Here is a 24,227-nt window from a genome sequence, read left to right on the forward strand (position 1 = left end):
CAGGAGAGAAGGAGAGAGGAGTATAGAAGGGAGGTTAATGCCAGCATTAGCAGAAGAGTAGCAGAGGACAGTGAAAGAGCAGAGCGCATGAGAGGAGTTGCAGGTAGTGTTAGCAGAAACATAATAGATGAAATAGAAAGAGGGGTATATGTGAATGGAGGAATCTGCAACGAAGTGGAAAACGGCCCGGCCGACAGGGAAGATGTATGGCGATAACATTGAAAGGGACGAAGGGTGTGGCTGCACCCGTATGGAAGACAGGGGTGACGCAGTTACCATTGCTCCAAAAGCGTAGGGCACTGACTGATTATGTGCCATGGCCACGAACAGATGAAACAATTTGATAGCCACATTACCATTGCTTTTAAACTATCAGGCACAGGCCTAGTCGTCAGTGATGTATAGGGGAGAAATCTGGGCCTACATGGATACAACTCCTTTAACTGTTTTGGAAAATACCTTTTTGAAATCTCTTCTGTTGCTCCTGCTAATTACCCTCACAGCTCCCACCCGCATTGAGTGCGATCTTCCCCCTATAAGTGAGGAAACAAGTACTAGGCCAGTATTTTACTGGGTCTGGCTGTGGGGCAGCCATGAGTTGGACAATTACTGTAAATCCCTGGAGAATGCATTGTCATTGGGAGACTGGCATAAAATCAGATGGTTGGTCCACATAAAAGAGTGGCTAGGCCGTTTGTGCTTGTCTGTTTATTGGAGTCACCAACGGACTATGGAAGGTGATATGAAAGAAAGGGCGAAGTTGGCCTTTAAAAGGTACACACTGTTTAAGGCAATGCCATCCATAGCTTCGCTAGCAACAGGACACAGCTACCTCGACCTAAAACAGATGCAGGGAATGAAATGTACTTCAATCAAACCAGCATATACCCCTGCACTGTATAAGAGGTTGTGATTAGGCTGTTTACCAGCCCGTGCTCACACAAGTAACTGGGACAGGAGTCGGAGTTCAGATTGTCCATTGTGTGGCAAGGGAACTGAAACTATAGTTAATTTTTTGTTAATCTAGGGAAACCGGAAGTAGCTCAGATTAAGGTAGTTAAAACCCTTGTTTCAGCTATTTCACATCTTAACAGCCAGGGACACACTGCTGTTCTGTAAAATGACCTCAGACTTGAAGGTGGCGTACTTTGTTTCCAAATATACTCATGGGGCACGGTTGAAAAGAAGCAAGGACATGTAGCTTCTTGCGCCAAAGAAAGAGTCTAAACCACATATTGTACTTGAAAGCATTGTAAATATAAATGAAGTAATATTCTATTAATTGACCTCAGGCTTTTTTAACAGTGATATATTTTAATTACCTGTAATGTGGGATTGAAATTGGTAACTGCAATAAGAGAGGTCTTTCTTTTTTAATGATTCATGCTAATGTGTATGTCGCTCATTTTATGATTTTACCTCCAATCTCGAATTGCATTTAAAGATTGCATTTTGTTTATGTACCTATAAGGCAAATGCGGAATAAAGGTTATTAACAACAACAAATACCATTGTTGACAGCAGGGGCAGGGAAGCAGATTTATTAATTGGAGAAAAAGATGGCAGGAATGACGTTAGTGGTAGGAGATGCTAAGCGTCTGTTGGTTTTGACATTAGGAGAGCAATCAGATGACATATGGAAAAGAGATGGGCATCCTGGGGTGATGGCGCAAAACAATGCACATGAAGGTTCACCATTTATCAATTGCAGGGAAGACGTTTGGAGGGCCTTGATGGTGTAATACTGTGATAGGTCAGACATGAGTGCGATTATGACATGTAAAATAAAGCTAGGTGAAGATCCAGTGGCATACATACAAGAAATAGAAGAGAAGAGGCAATTAAAAACTAGGGAAGGTTGGGAAAATATATACCCATATTTGTTCATATTTTGTGTCAGGGTCTCCCAGATAAAGAAACAACTAAAGAAAATAGTAGGGATTGAAATGAAACAATGGCCTCAGATTCAATTAAATGTTGTCCATTATTGTCGACTGAGACAACAGAAGGAGAGAAACAAGATAGAAGAGAGGCAAAGAGAGCAAGCCAAATTGGTCCAAAAGAAATTGTCAAGGGTAAAGATGGAGGGAGCGGTAATAACGAACATTGTGGGAGAGAATTATGAGCAGGAGTATCAACAGCAAGGGGCAAGTGGATAAATGGGAAGAAGAGAAGAAAGCATTTATCACCCCAATGGAAGAAGAAATGCAGCATGGGGAAGAGGGTATGGATTTGGAGGTAGATATGGAAGGGTTTTGGTGGAATGGGACCATGATTTGGAGGGTTTGGAGTTTTTGGAGCACACTGTCCGACATGTGGGAAAGTTGGCCATTATGCACAGACATAAAGGAGCAGAGGGGCAAGGAACGGAGGGCGGCAACAACCCATCCCAAGAAGGAGGCCAACATTTCCCTGCAACATGTTGAACAGATATAGCAAGAGCAAGGCACATTTCACACAGCAGCAACCATTCCCACAACAGATGCAACAACTGGAAATGCAGACACAACCACAAATGCACCAGGCACAACAGAAAAACATGTCACAGATGCAGCATTTACAGCAGCCTCAGCAAGCATGCCATCCATTACAAATGCAGATTATATTGCCTCAAACAACAGCATCCACCCCAGGGGGTGCGACAGTGGTGGGAGGGAACTCATTCACAGGAACAGGGAAGATCATTTATCCACAATAGGATAGCCCACATGGAAGTGCTATCAGTAACTCCAGACCTGGAAGAGGAAGCCTGGGTGGGGGTGACAATAGGAGACATGATGTTTTCCTTTTTGGCTGACACTGGAGTGACAAGATTTTTTGCCATGGAAGAAGGATTTTCACTGTCCCAAATTATGATGGACCTACACAGGTTTGCTGAGGATATGACAAAGGTTCCATTCACAGAAGAGCTAGTTCTAACAGTAGGACAAGATGTTATGGCTGTGCCATTGTTGTATTATCAGAAAACACCTGTTAACACAATGGGAAGAGATTTAATGAGTATGTTAAACATGACAATATCATTCAATAATGAAACTATAATATGTTCGACACCAGGAATGTGCTATGCAAACACAAGAGAGTTCATGCAGGCCTTTTATGGATGGAACGCATTGTGAGGGATCCTTTGAATTCAGACGTATTCCTTTAAGGAGTACATGTGTTGCTATGATGGCTCCACAGAGTTTTTGTTCAGAGCAGAGGTACACATGAATGTGGCAGAAGGGGAGATCTTAACGATACACTTAGAAGCATCAGCAGTGCGAAAGGACAGAGCAGTGTTACATGGGGCAGACAAGGAAGGTGTTAGCTGGTGTACAGTCATGGCATTAGACTCGACATTACAGCTGATTGACATGACTGATGATGGTTTTTTATAGTATGATGACACAGATGATGAAGTAACTTTCAGAAATCCATTCCATATCAATTGCAAATACAATACAGGGAAGTACCACAGATAATTATGTCGGTTAAAAAAGTACCACTGTTCTTGCAAAAAGATTTGGCAAAGGTACCAAGCTTGAGTGGCAGCCCTTATGATGTGGGCGTGCTAAAGGGGATTGGAGCACTGCAAATAAAATTGAAGAAGGGAGCAATTTAGTCAGAGTGTAACAATACCCCATGTCAAGAGAGGCAGATGAGGGCATTTATAAAATGATTTCTACCTTGATGCGGCAGAGCATCATTGTGCCATCTGAATCACCATGCAATACAGTTGTGTACCCAGTGAAAAAAGCAAAGGGAGTGCCTGGAGATGCATACAAGATTTACACCCCTAAAATAGCATCCCAGCTACAATTTTGTGCAGCATACCACCAAAACCGCATTCTTTTCCATTCCTTTGTATGTAGATTCACAGTATCTCACCATGTGTACCTATCGTGGGGACCAACACACAAGACTCCCACAGGGGTACTGTGAACCCCCAGTCTTTTCAATAGGGTGCTACAGATGGTCTTGGAGAATGTGCAAACACCCAGTACCATCATACTGTTTGTCAATGATTTGATAGTGTGCAGCACCACACAGGAAGAGTGCAGGACAGACTCAGTGACATTATTGGCACTATTGGCGGCAAGGGTTACAAGGTGGACAAGAAAAAGTTGCAGGAAGAAGTGTTATTCTTAGGTCAGATAATATCAAAGAAAGGAGGAGGGGACCCCTGAAAGAGCAGAGGCAATTACACACACACCTGTCCAGTGACAGTGAAAGACTTACAGCAATTTCTGGGGCTATTTAACTACTGTCACGTGTGGGTCTTTGATTATAGCACATATGTTTGGCCCTTCTAGAAGGATTGAAGGAAGCACAGAAGCAGAAAAACCCAATCATGTGGACAGATAAGAGGATCAATTTATTTGAGGCACTGAAAGAAGCAATAAGTACAGCTCCCATGTTAGGGATAACAGATTACAAGCAAACATTTGATTTACTCTCACATTCATATGAATATGTGATGGTGGCTGTCCTCATGCAACAGACTTCAATGGGACACAAACCCCTGGCATATTATAGCAGGATTTTAGATCCAGTGATGAGAGGACATGTCCCCTGTGAACAATCATTGGCTGCAGCAGTGTTTGCAATAGAGAAATCATCTGCAATAATGATGGACTGTGCAGATTGAATGTAGTGCACGCCCTGTTTGCCATTCTTGAAGACTGTGGTTTACACTCACTACACAGCGGGCATCTGGTTATGAGGTTATATTATCCAATTCATCAATAAACATTGTTCACTATTGCATGGTGAATCCTGCAAGATTTATAGCCGAACCAGTACAGGGAGGGCAGTAGGCTTGTGACTTCTCTACATATGCAGACATACATACATGACAATGTACTATAGTAAAAGAAATAATCCTCTATGGGGGAAGAGGTGGTCTTCGTTAATGGTTTATCAACGATCGATCAGAGCACGTGATTGAGGCATTCGAGAGCAGCAGTGATGAGGAGCAAGAGAGATGATTTTGAGATTGAAGCAAGCATCAGATTACCAGCACACTTTTCTGTGCAGTTGAGTTAGAAACAATGATATTGGCATTTGAAAAGAATGAGGACCGCATAGTGAAGATAAGATATATTTGGACTCTGCCCACATGATGCCTACAGCACACTCAAGAATGTCACAGTGGGAAAAAAAGGGCTTCCAGTGCACAGACGTGACCCCAGTAAAGCATACCCCGCTATTAGGAAGACTGTTAGATGCATTGGCATAACCCACGTCGGCTTCCATGGTGAAATTTGCAGCCCACACCAGGGGCACCGCCTTAGTTTCTCGTCAATGAAGCTGCAGATATCCCACAGATATAAGAAGTTAGAACTGCCCCACACAAATGTATGCTTAACATGAACATAACAGAGGGCTATAATGCGTTACCATTAACACAATTATTGGAACTGCGGGGGTGCACACTACAGACAGAGCAGGATATGTGGATACAAGGGGGGTGTTCCCTATCCCCCAGTTACCTGGTGTGGTGGCAAGACAGCACAGGAAAGACTGTCATGCCACTTTGGTTGCTCAAAGTGGTGTTAGAACAGTGTCAGGTCCCAGCACATGCAACAAGAGAACATGGAGCAGCAGATATTTCAGAGCACTGGTTCGTCCCAAACCTGCATGAGCATGTTCTTTAATGTGTTGTTAATTGTGCCTGGTTCCAGCAATATACCACTTGGCATACTCTGAGAATGGTGAGAGGAGCAATACCCCACCCTACAGACCCATTTCAGCATTTGCACTTTGACTTTGTTGATGTGCTCCAAAATTGTAATGGATACCAGTATATAATAGTGGGGGTGTATCCTATTTCACGATGTAGAGAAGCAAGTCCATGTACTCATGCTGATGCCAAGTCTGCTGCTACATTCATTGTATGTGAGGTGTTTCCTCAATGGGGAGTGTGTGAAGTGCTGCTGTCAGACAATGGACCACATTTCGTAAACAATCTATTATCTGAATTGACATCCCTGCTCTGCATCAAGCATGATCTTTGTACTATTTACCATCCACAGGCCAAAGGCACTGTAGAATTCCCCAATGCCCTCTTGAAGGAACGCATTGCAAAATTGAAAGACACCCTAAAGAAAAATTGGTTGCACTGCCTTCCTCACCTCTCTTTGCCTTATGCAATTAGCCAGGTGCGGTCTACCACCTCATGCACCATGAAACAGAAGCTGGCAGACACATGCACATTCCCATTGCTCCTCACACACGTTCTCAATTTGCTACAGTGCTAGGTGATGGAATGCATAATTATTAATGGCCATGACTAAATGTCTGAAATGTATTTCTCAACAGATAATGGTACGGCAGGGGTACCAAGAAGACACCAATTACAACAAAGAAGGAGTAGTAAATGTCAATGCAGTAATACCTCTGTATTTCCTGGAGATTTGATCTATGTGTAACTTTGGCTGAAAGTGACACATGCCACAGTTTGAAGGCCCATTTACAGTCCAGTATGCAATCCCCACTGCAGTAAATGGGCACAGCAAAAAAGCGTGGGTGCATATAGGCGGTGTCAAAAGGATTTTAGGCACGGCCCCCAGTCAAACGAAAAGGAGTCAGGATAAGGAAAAGAAGAACAAGTGACTAGCCCCCAGACAAGAGCGTGGATGAGAGCTGACCAGCAATGCGGAACATGATACGATAAAAAGGAACTATGTACTTTTCTTGAGAGAGAGAGTATCCTTAATATCTCAACATGTAAGGAGAAAGAGATATCTGCAGAAGATGGACTAAATCGCCATTATGATTGGCACCTTTAAAATGTCGGGCAGTCGAAGGACGTATCTCAGGACAAAAACTACACACTACCACCGCCAAGAAACAAACAACGGTACTCTGTCAAACCGACGCCCCATAATGAAGATCCGTGACCTATCAAGAGCAGAAGAAATAAGAAGCATCAAGCCAATGGACACTGAGGACTATACGCAAGATAAGGCGACTACTCCGACAAAGAAATCGGGAACAAACAACAAAATCCACAAGCTCTTTCGACCCGATAAAACAGCTTTGGGCTTGGCTCCCGAAACCCTCAAATTCCAGGGACAGCAAATAGCAACCAGCTGTGAGGCAAATAAGACAAGAAAGCCCAAGGTCCGAAAAAGTTTAAAGCCACACACCAGCTTCACTAAAACTAGGATCATGGAACACAAGGGGTTTCAAACACCTAACAACACTGGGAGACACCAATCTGGGAGTATATGACATCCTAGCACTCCAAGAGGCCTGGATTACAGATGCACCAGCAATGGACGGATACACAATGGAAATCGCGCCAGCGAAAAGAGCCCTGATAGGCCGCCCATCAGCTGGTCTCCTAATTGCAGTCAAAACTGGTTGTGGTCTGGAAATTACAAAAAAGCGCTCGTTCTCCCAAAGTCATCTCTCGGTACAAGTGGAGTGGACGAGGACCGATCCAACGAGCAAGAAGACCCATAGATCCTCAATGGCCATAATAACCGTTTATTGGAATCCCAAAGCAACAACAGACGAGAGATTCCTACGGACACTGGAATCTGAAATTGACGACATCCAAGCCAATACGGAAATCACGCTGATCATCATATGCGGAGACTTAAACGCGTCCTGCCCAAACCCAAAAGAACCGCTTACCACTCTCAACGGAAAACGGCGGGGTGACTCAAGAGGACAAAATTGGGTGAAACTGATGGATTCCAGACTCATCCGTAACGCAGACCAAATCTCCTCCAAGGCATCCCAAATACCAACATGGGAAAGAGGCACCCAAATCGCCACCATAGACTACATCTTCACCTCAGAAGTAATGCTAAACTTCCTAACATCCTTCGACGTTATACAAGCCAAAGCAAGCGATCACAACGTCATGGAAATCTCATGGGGGTCACACAGCCCCTCAAAGACAACAATGAAAGAAAAAGTGGAAGCCACCAACCAAGGCAATCGTCTGCGGCTAACGAACGAAAGAATTCCGGAACTATCCGGGCACTACAAACAAAAACTGAGCCCTGCGAACAACACCAAAAGCTCCCCCTCAATCGACTACCAACCACTTTTGATTACATACTAAGCGGATGCTTCTAAAAAAGCTGGAACAGCTCCACAAGGCACTCATCATTATAACAAACGTTTGGTCGAGAAACGCTGTGGTCTCAGGAAACTCAAACGGCAAGTAAACAAATCCAACTCACCAATAATCAAGAAACACTATCAAGAGGAGGCAAAGAGATACAATGGTTGGCTAAAATTCTACCGAGCAACTCTCTACCAACAAGACTCGGAGATGATGCTAAGAAAGGTTAACGCCAAAAACTCCCGTGAATTCTGGGACATCGTAAAAGGGACAGGAAGATCCACAAGTCCCTCAACAACTAACGCCGTGAGTGAGGAAAGCTGGACAAAACATTTCAACAGTCTGTTCCAGAAGCCATCCAACTAGCCTCACTCAAACCATCTACGAGGCCTAACACCATGTGAAGACTACTCCAACAAAGCGGACATAGAAAGAGCAATTCAGAAACTAAAATCTTCGAGAGCTCCAGGCCCGGACGGGATAATGAACATCGACCTGAAAAACCATCAAGGCTCATGGGCATCATTTATCAGCATCGTGTTCAAAGAGATCAGTCTCTCAAAGACAATTCCCAGTTCTTGGACCTCAGCAACAGTAGTGGCAATCTTCAAGAAGGGCGACAGATCTGATCCGTCAAATTACCGCCCCATAGCCCTGCTAGACACAATAGGAAACATCTACGGCTCCTGTATCCTTGAAAGGTTCCAACGCTGGCCCAAACACTCTCCGTGCAATGACCCCCTGCAAGCGGGTTTCACTAAGAACGTTGGGACCACAACGAACATCATGCTTTTGATCATAATAAAAATATCACAAGAGAACAAGCAAAAGAAGTATATCTGGCCTTTGTCGACTTGACCCACGCATTCGACAAAATTGATTGAGCCCTTCTTTGGTCCAAGCTGAGGGCATGGCATTGTCCTGGCCAGATTCTGGAACCCATAACTGCTCTACACTCAAAAACAACGATTAGAGTAAAGCTCAATCAAAAAGGTACCTTCTCCGAAGATATCCCGACAAACTCAGGAGTGAAGCAGGGCTGCCCCCTGGCACCGGCGCTCTTTACAGCTTTTCTTGGTGACTGCAAAGATTCATGCGAAGCCCTGAGAACATTTCCACCAAAAATAGGGGGGACTGGAATCCCCAGGCTTCTATGCGCAGACGACATCATCTTGATTGACCAGACGCCGATAGGCCTCGAACATCAACTCGACAACTTGGACACTTACATAACGAAAACCAATTTGGAAATCAACAAAGAAAAAAACAAATTTTTGGTGCTCGAAAAATCCACAAAAACAAACAGAAAACTGAACCAATGTGCAATAGAATCCATCAAAATCGAACAAGTAAAAGAATTCAAGTACCTAGGGCTCATGATCGACAGTTCTGGCAACAAGTCAAGTATGCAGACGCACCTTTGGGAAAAAACTCTGAAGCTTACTTCCCAGGCGAAGGCTTTGGACAGGAAATTTGGCTGTTTCTCTCTCATGCCGGTGATAAAATACTACAAAGGGAAAGTAATCACGTCCCTGACCTACGGAGGAGAAGGTATGCCGACAATACCCTCATCTCTTTGGCCCAAACTCGAAGCTTACTTCTGGCGAGAAGTGCTCTGACTGCCAAAGTCGACATCACTACCAGCAATCGGGAGGGAACTGGGACTACTCTCGCTAAAAGCATGAGTCGACTGGAACAGAATGGCTCTATTCAGAAAAGTGATTATGCCAGACACAGCCCCGCAATACAAATTGATAAAACAAGAAATAGCTGCCGGAAAATGCAAAATGCTCTCAACCTGGGCACTCAAGAAGAAAACCGAACTGAAGCAAACTGGCTGCAACGAGGAGGAACTTATTCAAAATCCAACACGAGTCAAGAAAAAACTAAACTCGACGGGATAGAAACACAAGACAAGGCCGCCTCAAACAAACTCCTGGCCCACCTACCGATTCAACTCAAAAAATTCAATGAAAGTGACCAAGTGTATACTTGCATTCCTGACAAACGCAGAAGACAAACCTTTCTAAGAGCCAGGCTCAATCTTCTCCATACTAACGAAATCAGAGCTTTAAGAGGCCTATCCACATCTAACATTTGCCGACTATGCAAGAACGTCTCTGAAATTGAATCAGTAAGACACCTTCTGATGACGTGCCCAGAAACAGCCACTCAAAGAAAAGCACATCTAACACCTCTCCTCGAATCATTTGTACTGAGAGAGGAAGACGTCTGGTGGTCTTGTCTGCTAAGTGGAAGATAAACCTGCTAGACGATAGCACTCACAAAAATCTTTGAAGCAGCACTAGCGGACTGCTTGAAGGAAGAAAACTCCATATCGTAAAGAATCTTACAGCAAGAAGCGAGAACAATAACAACTAAAGAGAACACACAGTTTGTAAAATCAATAAATTTTGATAAAACAAAAAAAAAAATTGCCACCTTTTTCTTTAACCTTTGGTTTTTCTGGATGGCCTATACATTAGCAGTAAAACATTTTGGTGATGATAATATTAATGTAGTAGCTACTATAAGTGAAGAAGTAATTAGGGTTAGAGAAGTGATAGATGATGGCTACCACATAACAGAAAATGTCCAAGGTTTCACTCATAAGACTAATAATATGTGGTACTGTCATATGGCCAAAGAGGGAAGGGAGAAATCGGATGAAAACAGTTTTGTGTGCAGACTCCTTCTATATGCCTTTGTGTATTTCCAGATTGTTTGTGGCTGAGGAAATACCAGTAAAAAGGGCACACTGCTTGAATCACATTGCATTATGCAAAGTAAGAGGACGATTCCAGGCAAGTTCAGCTGTCATAAAATGGGAGACAAAAGCAGATTCCCCTTATGAAGATAAATGTATCAAGTCAAAAACAAAGCACAACAAAGTAATACAATATATATTATCAGAGCCACAAGCAGATGAAGTGACAGTTAGAGACCACCCCTTGTTGAAATGTATGGACCAAAGAGGGAGAGAGATACTGTTTTGCTGGGACAGACCTCAGCTGCACAATACAGCAGAAGTGTACACCTCTCGAGGTTGGTAGAGGGATAATGGGATGTAGAGCAGAGGGTCTCATATGATTCTCATGGTACCCCTTTGAAGGTGCTAATAGAGAGTGCCTGGAAGAATGGAGTAAATATGCCAGACTGTTGCCATGAGTGGAGGATGAAGAAGGGTCGGTACACATAAAAGGGTTAAAAAACCCATGTTGTGTATGAGGAATAATGGCACGGTGCAGATTGGGAAAAATGTGGGATGCAAACGAATCATGGACCTGCCAGTCATGCTAGTAGCACAGCAATACTGATGGACCATTGTTGGGCCTGTGATTTACGGGCATATATACAGCTCCCACCAAATTAGGGTGGCATCTGATCAATAATAGTGTTACATGCATGGGCACTGGTGGTGCCCCAAGGTGCTGTGGTGCAAATAGTAGACTATGCTATGGTAAAAAATGATAAAGAGGAGAAAAGAGAGGTCACAATGCACAAAAAGAGACAATTACCTTTTGAAAGCATATAACGATGCGCTGAATACTATCCCATATGAACACCTGCTTTTTAGCAAATCGTCAGTATTTTTTTACTTCTTTTCTAACCCCTGGCATGCATGCAGCAGTGAATGCTAAATGTTGTAGATAACAATATCGGAGTTATTGCAAGCCATAAATGTCACTGGAAATGGCTTCAATGTGATTAAGGAAGAACTGAGAGCAATCAGATTAATGACTCCCCAGAACAGGTATGTCCTCAACCTCTTCACTGCCATGGAAGGAGGTGTGTGTGGAAATATTGGCTCTAGTTTCTGCACATTTACATCTGCACACGATGAGAAGAATGGGAGCCTAACAGAAGCAACAATGTCCCTGCAAAATGTGCACACACAAATGGTCCAATAAACTGCCAAAACTGAAGATGAGGACTGGTTTATGGCCTTGTTCTCATGGGTGTCTACCTGGCTAGGTAATATGTTCAAAAAAATAATAACAGTCCAGGTACTGGTTTTAACAGTCCTCTGCGTCCTGTAAATAAGAATAGCACAATATAAGAGAACTGGGATAAGGGTTGTAGAACAGCACACGATGATGGTTATATTGGGTAAAGATAACAGGGCACACTTCCACACCCAAACATATGAACCACATGAAATGCACCTCATTGAAAGACCAATAGGGCCCACTGGCACTATGTTAAAGCCCCTTCACACACCTGAAAATTATATGGTGCACTGGGTCGATTGTGAAGGAGATGAGAGTGCTGCTTCATGACATGTGGACCAGAAGAATATGTAGTAAACAGAGGCAGCTTGAGGAGGTGTGTAAGATATGGATGCCCAAAGATGGGTATAATAGGATGAGGGAAAGAAATGAAGGTATGGTCAATAATTTGATGAGGGAGGTGAGTGTGGTAATGGAGATGAGAGTTGCACCAGTATTGGCAACTCTACCAACAGCCCCAACATTCCCCATTCCTGAATGTAAGTACAAGCTGAGGATGGTTCAGTAAGTCACTAACAAAACGCTAAGGGCCATGTAGTTACCATTAAGAATAGCATAGAGTGTGTGACACAAGCATGTAGTTGTATTTAGTAAATATACAGGCAAAAAACAATTAATTGGTGACACAAGCACACACAAAGAACATGCAACACACGAAGAGCATGACAGACATAAAGAATACTTGCACGTGGACATGAATAATACTTGCACATAGACGCGAAGAATATTTACATGTAGACACAAAGAACATTTACATGTAGACCCAAAGAACATTAACATGCAAAACATGAAGGGGAAAATATGGTGGAAAATGAACAGCAGTAACGCCATCATTCAGGCCAAACTCTGCTAGACCTCAATTCTGAAAAACTCTATCCTAATACAAAATTGCATAACCTACAGTGCCAGGCCTCACAGAGCTCAAAAAGTAGCCCCAAGCACCAAGGTCAGTACGCCAAAGGGAGTTCGGCTTAGCAAGCGGAAACCACACCATATAACGTTTCGCACAGCACCCATTTGTTAAAGTTAATTTGTTTTTGTTTGGTAGCAGTAGGAAAAACACATATCCTTGAATGGCCAGTGCAACTAGCTACCATGCCAGTTGATCACATAACAAATGAATGTACAGCACCCCAAGTGGATACCGGGAGAAAGCACACACGTGTTAAGACAGCAGAAAATTGAACATATAGATGAAATTGAGCTCTGAACAGTGGTCCTCAATCATGTGACCAAAACAATGGTAATTTATGCCAGGTCCAATTAGACAGTGCACCTGCCAATTTCCTAGCACATCCAAACATAGAAGCAGTGCGCCAAAGCCAGGATCAAGACTGACAGTGAAAGCTACAGGCCTGGGAACAGGTTGGGAGTATCTTCTCTAAACTAGATCATAGCGGTTTGTCCACCTCTCCTTCCTCATCATGTACTTGGCACCGATTGAAGATGGCCAAGTCCAGTGAAGTAACAACTGGCCAATCAACTTATGTTCCTCTTATCAACTAAGTGTATTATTACGACAACCAATAAGGCATCAGGGTAAAATGTATAATTTTTAGAAGGTTGAACCTTGGAGGAGTTAGTAGTTGTAGAAGAACTATTTATAATGAGGTTCACTTATAGCTAACCATATATCCTATGCCCTACCTTCCAATCAAAACTAGAATAGAGGATTTATGATAATAATTAAATGTGACGTCATTTATGACGAGTTTTTGATACAAAAAGTTGTTGTTTCTAATGCCATTTTGAGATTGTCTTTAGTGTGCTCCCCCAGCTGCCATTTGTTCTTGAACAAAGCTGGGGTTTCTCATGCACCTGGAGATACTGTGATTATTGATTTTCCTTTTATTGGTATATTTTAGCTGTTATCGCTTCACTTGACTTCTATCATGATGCTCTCTCCCCATGATCCATCCCCGGCTGCTCACTCGTTGCTATAGCAAAAATCATCTTGGGTGTATGCCATTAACTCTCGCTTCATCACTACTGTACCTATGCTGCCACTGCACAGAGGTCAGCCTAGATGTATTCACTCTGAAGTAGTGTGTACAATGAAAAAGGGATAGAGAGAAAAGAAGAGAGAGAGGGAAAACTAGATAGACAACATCAGAGTGTGTGATCATGCCCAGACTGCCCATTTGACAACAAATAATTCCTGAAGTGCCAGCCCATGATTGAAGTATGGGCCAGGTGTTTTGGCCAGAATGTACCACCTTTTAGGTCAGAATGGGTCACTTTCATAAGTTACTACACTAGATTTAACTAAAGTAACTAAGCAAATATGTTTTCAAATGCATTATTTTCAACATAGATTATCAAAAATACCCCTTTGGCTAGTACTGAAACAGTGTGTTCTGGATAGTAAGGAAGTATATTGTGTGATCGTGGGACACGTTTTCATTGGTGCTTGGACTGGTCATATGCCCCACTCCAAACCCTTCATGTGATAGGGAGAGAGCGAGAGAGAGCTAGAGACAGGGGGCCTCATTCCGAGTTGGGTGGTAAGGGAAAAATGATGCCGGTAAAGGAATACCGGCATCGTTTCCCATTACGGCCCATTCTGACCCACCAGACCGTTATTAACGGCGTCGTAAAATACGATGCCGTAAATAGCGGTTTAGTGGCGCGTGCCCGACACGCCATGCCGTAATTAGCGGCATGGCGTAAACCGGAGCTGATCCCAAGTAAAGCGGACATGGAAAAAACAGCCTCCACAAGACCGCAAAGTACCTTACCGCCATGGAGTAAATACCGGCATCGCTGAGAAGGTGTTATGGACCCTGAGCAGTGTTTCCAAGAGGAACAGGTGCACTCAATCAGCACAGGTGGAGGCAATGGAGTCTGGCACAGCACAAAAGGAGCACACCCACACACCACAACCCCTCCCACACCAAGATGATACCAATTGTAGCAGCATTCCTGGAGCTGGAGGCCCTGCTTGCAAGGCAGCAACTACAACAACAGCAACTACAACAACCACAACCCCCACCACAGAGGATACACAGGAGGAGAAGGAGGGTGAGACAGGCCGGCATGCCCTACCGGTGCAGCCACCATTACCACGCCGGCAGCCCCCAATCCCCCGCATCAGAGCCACCCCCTTCAACCTCACACCAGAGCAGATCCACACCCTGTACCGGCTTGACTGGGACACCATTACCAGCATAGTGAACATGATACATGATGATACAGTGAGCCGCATAGAAATCCGCACGGCCATCCCCCCTCTACTGAAGGTAGTGTCTGTGCTCCACTTCCTCGCCACAGGCAGCTACCAGCATACAGTGGGGCACATGCATGGCATTTCACAGCCCATATTTTCACGGATACTCAAAGAAGTGCTGGATGCCCTCCTCACCCACACAAGGGAATACATATCCCACCCCGTACTCCCGAGGAGATATATGACACCAAAGGTGCCTTCCATGCGATGGCAGGCATGCCAAATTGCATAGGTCCAATTAACTGCATTGAAATTAGTGGTCCCGCATGCCATGGAGGGGTCGTATTGCAACCGCAAGCAATACCACTCCATCAACGTCCAGATGGTGTGCAATGCCAGTAAAGCCATCACACATTGTAATGCCCGATACCCTGGATCAACTCATGACTCCTTGGTCCTGCGGAACTCAACACTACCACGCTACATGGAGCGACATGCCGGACGACGTGCCTGGCTGCTTGGTGTGTAACCTGAATGGGCCATGGCAGTGCTTTGGGGCTGTGAGTAGGTCCCCTGCATACCCCACCTGGGTGGGAAAGGGGGGGGATGCATACCCCACCTGGGTGGGAAAGGAGGGGGATGCCTACCCCACCTGGGTGGGAAAGAGGGGGGATGCATACCCCACCTGGGTGGGAAAGGGGGGGGGGGGGTGCATACCCCACCTGGGTGGGAAAGAGGGGGGATGCATACCCCACCTGGGTGGGAAAGGGGGGGGATGCATACTCATCCCAGTAATCATCTGAGGCCATGTAAGACTAGTACAATTCTCCACCATGAATGCACACACAATTACCTCCTTTCCACTTCCATGCAGGTGATGCTGGCTACCCTCTAAAGCTGTGGCTCATGACCCCGGTCCGCAACCCACAGAACAGGCATGAGGAGGACTACAATAGATCCCATACCCGTACATGGGTGGTGATAGAGCAGACCTTCGGCCTGTTGAAGGCACGATTTCGTTGCCTCAGCCGGTCTGGTGGGGCACTCATCTACAGCCACGAGAAGGTGTCCAAGATCACCATGGCATGTGTAATGCTACACAACATGTGCATCCGTCAGAACGTGCCACTGCCCCCTGACGTGGAACTGCTACCACCAGATGATGATGAGGGGGAGGAGGAAGGAATGGCAGGACAGCAGCACGGTGCCGATGCACAGGAGGGACGTTCAGTGCGTCAATCATTCATTGGACAATATTTCTGACTCACAAGTCAGCTGAGGGTGTGAGGGTGAGAGGACATTGGGCACTGGGTGTGGGGACATCAAAAGACACAAGCAAAATGAGCAATGTCCACTCTGTTTTTTGGGAATTAACAACCAGTGTATTCAACATTTATGTAGGAACGTGTACAACAAAACCACCACCCTCACCCCCCTCCCTCTCCCCCCCAACTCCCACACACACCCTCACCCCCCTCCCCCTCCCCCCCAACTCCCACACACACCCTCACCCCCCTCCGCCTCCCCCCCAACTCCCACACACAACCTCAGCCCCCTCCCCTTCCCCCCACAACACCCCCACAATAGTCCCATCAGTGCAACATAGGCCACTTGGGTGTGGCAATATGGTCATTGTGTGCTTCCAGAGCCAGGGGTATCCATGTTCTGCCGGTGGAGTGTGCGCTTTGACCGACGGACAGGGCTGGTCTGCATGGAGGAGCACTGTGAGGGTGGGCACTCCCACTGGGGCTGTGGTCTGGGGGGTGCTGCCTCCAGGGCATCAGCGATCCGGCCCAGCACCTCACAGAGCCGGTTTGTGTTGGCAGTGATGACTTCGCCCAGGGCCTGCAGGTCATTGTGCAACTCCGACCTGGATTCACGGTTGTCCCGGATGAAGTCCTCAATCAGGCCCGTGAGGCGCTGGGAGTGCAATCCATCCATGGCCGGTGTGGCAGATGTGCTAGGCAGCCGTGGTGTTGAGCCTGCAGCCCTTTCGGGGCTTTCTGCCGGGGAGGTGGATCCAGGACTGGCAGGTGGTGCTCCTTGGCCTGTGAGGCCTGGGGTGGTACTCTCCCCGGAGTCGCTGTGTGCAACTTGACTGTAGATGGGGTGTCTGGGCTGTGCACGATGTCATGGGGCTCCTCCACGTCGGATACGGGAACTGATGTCGGGCTATCTGGCTCCTCGGAGAGGCACATGGCAGCATTCTCCCCTGCCACACTGGGCTCCTCTGAGTGCACCGTGGGGCATGTCTCCGTCGGCAGTGCAGGCATGGGTAGGGGTGTGGGTTGTGCAGCCTCCATGGGGGTTGCTGGTGCAGGTGGTGTTGCCTGTGCCTTCTTCCTTCCTGCAGGTTTACGCTGTCCCCTGGCTATGCCCCTGGAGGTACAGGGCTGTGTGGCTTCCTGGCCCTCACTTTCATGGCCGCTGCCTGTGGGGGGGAAGAGAGAGATGGCATGAGCTATGATTTGGGGGTCAACATTTCTGCAAGCCCATGGTATGACAATGGGATTGCAGCGTTTTGTTGACATTTGGGTTGGGAGTGTGACAGTGATCTGGGCTTGGACGGTAAATGCATGCAGGTGTCTGGGTCACTCATGTTCGTGGAGTACTGTGCTGACTCACATTGACTGCCTCTTTGTGTGCTCTGGCCAATATGGGTTGGAGCCTTGCACCTGGCATCAGCCTGGGTCTTACTTGTGACGGCATGATTTGATGGGGGGGGGGTTCCCATACGCGATGTGACTGCTTGCCCAGCCCTTGGCGGTGCCTTACATTGGGAATGCATTTACTATCTTCACTCATGACACTCACCTCCATCTGCGGATGATGGGGCACCGCACTCCATCTCGCCGACCCCCTCTATGGCTTCAGTGCCCATCATGTCCGCACACGTTTGCTCCCAGGGAATCATCTTGATTGGAGAAGCTGGGCCTCCTCCTGTCTCCAGGGCCTGTGTTCGGTTGACCGATAGGATGGCCCGCACCCTGAGACGGAGGTCTTCCCACCGTTTCCTGCAGTCCCTCGTCGTACGGGGGGTGTTCCCTATGGCGCTCACCCTCTGTGCCACCAAGTCCCAGATCTCCTTCTTCCTGGCAATGGTCGGCCTACGCATGTTGCTGCTGAATACTGTCTCAGCATTTGCGTGCAGGGTGTCCACCAGGACCTGGAGCTCGTCCTGCGTGAAACGCTCCTTCCTGATGCGGGCGGCACCTTTCTTCAGTGCTTTTGGCATGATACTGGTCACTGATGGCTTTTTTGAGGGTCGGAATATACCTCCGGGTACTGTATTAAGAGGATGGCAGTGGATTGTGTTTTTAAAGATGGCCGCCGCGCTCCTTCCCGTTCCTGTGCAATGATGTAATTTCCGTATCCGTTAATTAGCAGTGACCGTAATTTACGGATACCGTAAATTACGGTCACCGCTAATAACGGACAGCGGAGCTTCGGTTGCGGTGTTGTAATGACCGTCTCGCTTCATGCCTCTAAGGGGTTTTACGGGCCCTTTAGCGGTATGCCGCTAGGGGATTCACCGGCATGGCGGAATACTCGTGCCCGCGAAGTCGGAATGGCCTGTAAATTGCGGCGTCGTACCAGACCGGACTCGGTCTTTCCGCCATGCCGGTAAAAACCCATACTTACCGTAAACCTCGGAATGAGGCCCAGGGACACAGAGAACATGAAAGTGTGTACTAGAAAGAAAAAGCAGAAAAAAGCAGAGATTGAGAGAGAGAAATAAGAGAGAGGCAAACGAGAGTTGGGGATGAAACCACGAGATAAAGACACAGACACACACGAGAGAGCGAGACCTGTGTCAAGAAGACACCAAGCTACTGTCGTCGAAGCAGTTAACCTTGCTCAACCCGAGTGGGGAATATTCTAGAGGGCAAAGTTTTTTCAATTATACATTTGCACCTCAGGCAAGCAACATTCCCACTTCGCTCAAGTCAGAAATCTCTTCAAATGGCAAACCTGAGATTTCTCAATTTCAGCAGAACCCACGTATCAGTGTTTTTCTTGCATCTCAGCATTGCACTCTTGGACACTGAATACACAGAAAGAACATTAGATTATTAGGTCACTAGGTTAAAGTGGTGGCTGCAGTAATAAATATGGGGACATTTTAACAACCAGCAGTGGGTGTGGTTTTCTGTGGGGAGGACTTCTTTCTAGCCAGAGCTAGGGCTGGAAAAAATTAGCCAAAAATGTTTGACCCTTGGTTTCACAAATTAATCACTGGTTACTTGTAAACCCTTCAAAACTATTCATTCGTTTGACTTTATAAGAATGAAAGATTGCTCCATCTGGGATTCCAACCTATGGCAGATCTTTTTTCAGCCGATTCCTCTTCCAGTGAGCATTTATAAAAAGGATTCAAAGCCGCCACCTACATGCTACACATTAATCTCGACAGCAGACCCAATGGACTATATTCCAGAAGCTTTGCATCAGTCAGGTGTATTTAACACTATAGCAAAGATTTCCCTACTGCACAAAACATGATTTCACTGCAGTTTTACTCCAAGGCAAAGGATTTCAAGTATAGCAAACATTTCTAGTTTATATGCTCAATAAAATAAATAAAATATTAAAAAGTCATGTTTATTACCCCAGGTTAATTTATGACAATGCTATTCGCACTTGCATCAGTGCGTTGGTTCTGTAATACTGCCCATTAACCCTCTTTGTTATCTTACTGGGTTCATGAAATACATTAAGTTAATTAAAACTTGTGACCCGCACTGACATACGTGTAGCAGTATTATCTAGTAACCGAGCTCTCTCACCAACGTTTTCGAAGGCTAGTTCTTACAGGACACAGAGCCCTCAGTGTCGTGCTACGGCGTGAGGGCTTCTATTTGCCCCGCCATATGCAGCACATTGCATGATTTGAAGTACATTGAAGCATGAGACACAATTAAACTCAGATACCTTGGAGCAGTTAAAACTGGTGATTATCACCAAATGTAATGGCACTCATTTTATCAACCTCAAAAGGTTTGAAATTGCAAATATGCAGTATTCAAATTTATTCATGGCACTATTAGAGATAAATATCCTTGGTGAATGCGACTGCAGACCTTTCAGATACATGCGCTACATCAATGAAATCCTCCTGATTTGGACTGTTGGGCAGAAGGACCTCCTAAACTGCCATAGGAGATTTAATTAATTCCAAGCACTGTCAGAAACTGGGGACCCTTCCCTCTATTCCTCCTCACCTGGGTCTTCAGATGAGCTTTCTGAGGTCTCCGTCTTCTTTTTTCTTCGGCTGGTCATAAGTCTTCTGGTCATTCTTCCCTTTTTGTCAAAGAGATAAGGGCGGGCTCCCCCGGAGAACACCTTGCCCAGGTGGTAAACACTTTAGGTACAGGAGGACTCTGAGGAGCCGACCCTAACCAGGGAAAAAGCCTTACGGCTGAAAAAACCCTGGGATGTTTTTATGCAGACGAAAGGTTTCTGAAGTTGGTGTAAAAAGTGACAAATCCAAAGTAACTCTGATGTACAGGAGTGCCCATGAATCCAGAGTCGCTGTGTCTTATGCAAATGGCAGGGTCAGCAGGAAGATATCTCTCACTCATAAAAGGATAGCTGTACAATGCGGAAGGAAGGAGCTTTTTCCCTTACAAAATGCAGAAGAGGGAAGAGGAAGGTAATTCCACGGTAGTATAGATAGAGCAAGACAACAGAGGTATAAGGCATGTAAGCTGAATGGTGCAAGTGCTTACAGGAGGATGTAAGCCTTGCCAGAGCTTTGACGGGAAGGAGAAGGAAAACGGCAGGCTGCTGAGTGAACAAAGAAGTTTCCAACCGCGAGCGATTGGAAAAGGAGGGCAGCACAAGCAGGATTCAAAGAGAGTGGTTAGTAAGAACCACACACCTTACACTTTGGAAGGCAAGGGAGGCAAAACTAAGAGCGTGCTTACCAGAAGGAAAGGTACGGTTGCAATGCCTCGAGTCCCGCACTGAAGGCGTGTAAATAATGGTGGCGGCCATCTTGGAAATTACCTAGACTGCTCACTGAGAAGCGTACTAACATGCAACGGTATATTAATGGAGGCGGCAATGCTTCCAATATTGCCACGGACGGAACATGATAGTATAACCCCTCCTAATTAGTGCTCCCCCAGGTTTGCCGGGGTGTTGTCTGTGAAATCTCTGCACCATCTTGGGCACATAGATGTTCCGTACAGATTCCCAAGTTCGCTCGGCTGCAGAATATCCTTTCCAATGTACGAGGTAGTGCAAAGTACCCTTCCTTTATCTTGAATGTGCAAGTCTGGCAACTTCGTACTCCTCTGGTTCTTTGTCCACAGGAAGAGTATGTTTTCTCGATCTGCAACCATAGGGATCTGCAAGATACTCATTAAGGAGGGATGTCTGGCACACTGGATGTATCCTTCTCAACTTCAGAGGTAACAGTAGTCCAAAGGCTACAGGGTTTATCCAGGATTCAATAGGGAATGGCCCGATGAAGCGAGGAGAAAACTTGCCCGCATTAATCCATCTGGAGAGAAACCATGTGGACAACCAAACCTTGCTGCCTTTTCCCCACTGAGGGTTTGGTCTTCTTTTCTTGTCAGCCCAAGTTTTGTAAGTGTCCTTACTGATCAGGTTCTGCATAGCTTCTTTGTGTGTACTCTTGATTGTATCTAACAATTGGTCAACTGAGGGTATCTTGGTGGGTGCAATTCCTGTTCCTGGGATATGCCAGAGTTATATCCGTAGGTGCAAAGGAAAGTGTTGTGTAGTGACCTCCTGTATGTGTGTGTGTCTGGTAAGGGAAGGAGATGTGTTATGTAGTAGCTGTCTGTGTAATGCTGTCTTGCTGTGAGCCTGTGATGTCATATGGAATGTCAAGGTGTGGATGGTGGAATGTTTATCTGAGGGTTCCACACTGAGGCAGTTAGAGCTCCCCTGCCTGGGTGATGGGGCCAGTGCTGATATAGTCCATACTCTCATGTATTTATCCTTCCTGTAACTATGTCCTTAAATTCCTGTAATAAACCTAAGATGTAACCAAGAAAGCCTGCAAGTCACTTCATAACAATGGCGACGAGGATGTCTTTCAAGAAGAACCTGCGCACATAAGAAGAAGTTGAAGTCTGAAGGAGCCTGCTGCGGGGGGTGCAGGAGAGAGGAGGACAAAGTGGTGGTCAGCACTGCCCCCACATACAAGTAAGAGACCCATCACCCAGGGCCTAGGAGGGGAGGAGCAAGGAAGTCCCACTGCAGGCGCTCTATCCATTATGTGAAGCCCCTGCCAATTAATGTGGAGACAAGGGCATTGTCACAATGTGTCGTAAGAGATTACCACCTGCAAATGAAAGCTGCTTATTTTCAAACATGAAAATTAAGAGTAAAAGCTAACCCGGCAGTCTGAGGCCAGTATGTGTGCCCCACAGAAGGGTGTCTTATTGTGGGGAAAATGGTGATCGCTCATACTGGGAGCGCCAGTGTGTGCAGGAAGTTGTGAAGCTACCTCGATTGCCTCAGGGATTAATGATGGCCAGCCACAACAGAGTCCCGGCTGGGTGACGGTTGGCTGGAGGAGGTCCGTACTGCTCCAGTGTAGCGGTGTGACTGATGACATCACAGGGTACGCGGCAGGAGTTGGTGGACAAATGCGCAACATGCAGTGTTGCGACGCAAAAGCTGAGGGAATTGGAACAGCGTAAAAATGTCCATATCGAATTACAACGCTAACCGTCAGTAAGAGAAGCGTTGTGGTGAAGTTTCGAGTAAAGAACCTTGGAGAACGGTGGTTCAAGACGTGCTGACGTCCAGATTTGCGGATAGCGAGGCCGTTTGGGTGAAAGTTGGCCCGTGTAAATCTTTACATTCCCTTGTCGTGCGGGAAATTGCGCCGGTGGCCGGAAGAAGGATATGGTGACCAGGCGCATATGTCCAAATGGAAGAGGATCTGTGGGAGAGAACCTCTTTGTGGAAGGCGGACACTGTCCATTGCGTGGCCGATAGTTTGCGTCGGTTGAAGGACTCGAGCAATGGGTGCGTGTTGCTCTGTGGATTTGGATGACTACATGTTGCTGCATAACTATCTCGTCGCACAGGGATGGTTTCTCACATGGACAGACGGACAAGTAGGAATGCGTCACGTCTGTGAACGAGGCTGGAGAGGGTCTCGTTCGTGCACGAGAGCGAAGAAGGAGCTGAGTACTGAAAATTAATATATACTTTTGTGAATTTTGTTATGGTAGCAACAATGTCCATCTGAAATGCACTGCGGCTCATTTATCGCTGTTAAGATGAAGTAGCACTGCGGGTGTAGATAGTGTGCGGATGAAGCCATATAGAAGATAATCGACACGCATGATATATTTATTATTCAGGGTCATTGGTGTGGGGGAAAGTAAGATTTATGCGATGTATAAAGTAATTCTTTTGAGGATTTTCAGGATGGACAATTTGGACACTTCTTGCACATTATAGTTATGAAGTTGTTTGCAGCGTAGTGAATAAGGGGATGTCCAATTTTCAGGATTGGAGTGCTGGATGAGAGTGCTAGATTTAATGAGTTTGAGGCATTTTAGGGTGCGTTGCAAAAGTCAACGAGGGTATAGATCTTATTACATGTCCTCTAGGTGTTTAACAGGATGTGTACTAAGGTTATTATTACATTAAGACAAATGTTTTGAGGCATTCTAGGTCTGGTTAGAGACCATTATGGACTTTTAAGTTTGTTGTGGTCCTACTTAGGGTCATAAGATGGCCATGGACTTGTAGGACTACACAAGTCAGATTAGGGTCATAACATGGCCAGGGACTTTTAGAACAAATATGTTGAAATGTATGTTGTTCTACAGTTAGAAGTTTTGTTTACATTATACTACAGTCACAACAATGCATTTAATAGCTGTGTAATGCAAAGTGTTTATGTCTGAGTTAAGGTTGACTGTGTAATGGATGCACAAACAAGGGCACGAAGATAATATGTGGCAGGTTGTCACTCAGAAGTAGCGCCGTT

Source organism: Ambystoma mexicanum, chromosome 10 (genome assembly GCF_040938575.1).
Source record: "Ambystoma mexicanum isolate Mex_15411 chromosome 10, UKY_AmexF1_1, whole genome shotgun sequence".
NCBI lineage: Eukaryota > Metazoa > Chordata > Amphibia > Caudata > Ambystomatidae > Ambystoma > Ambystoma mexicanum.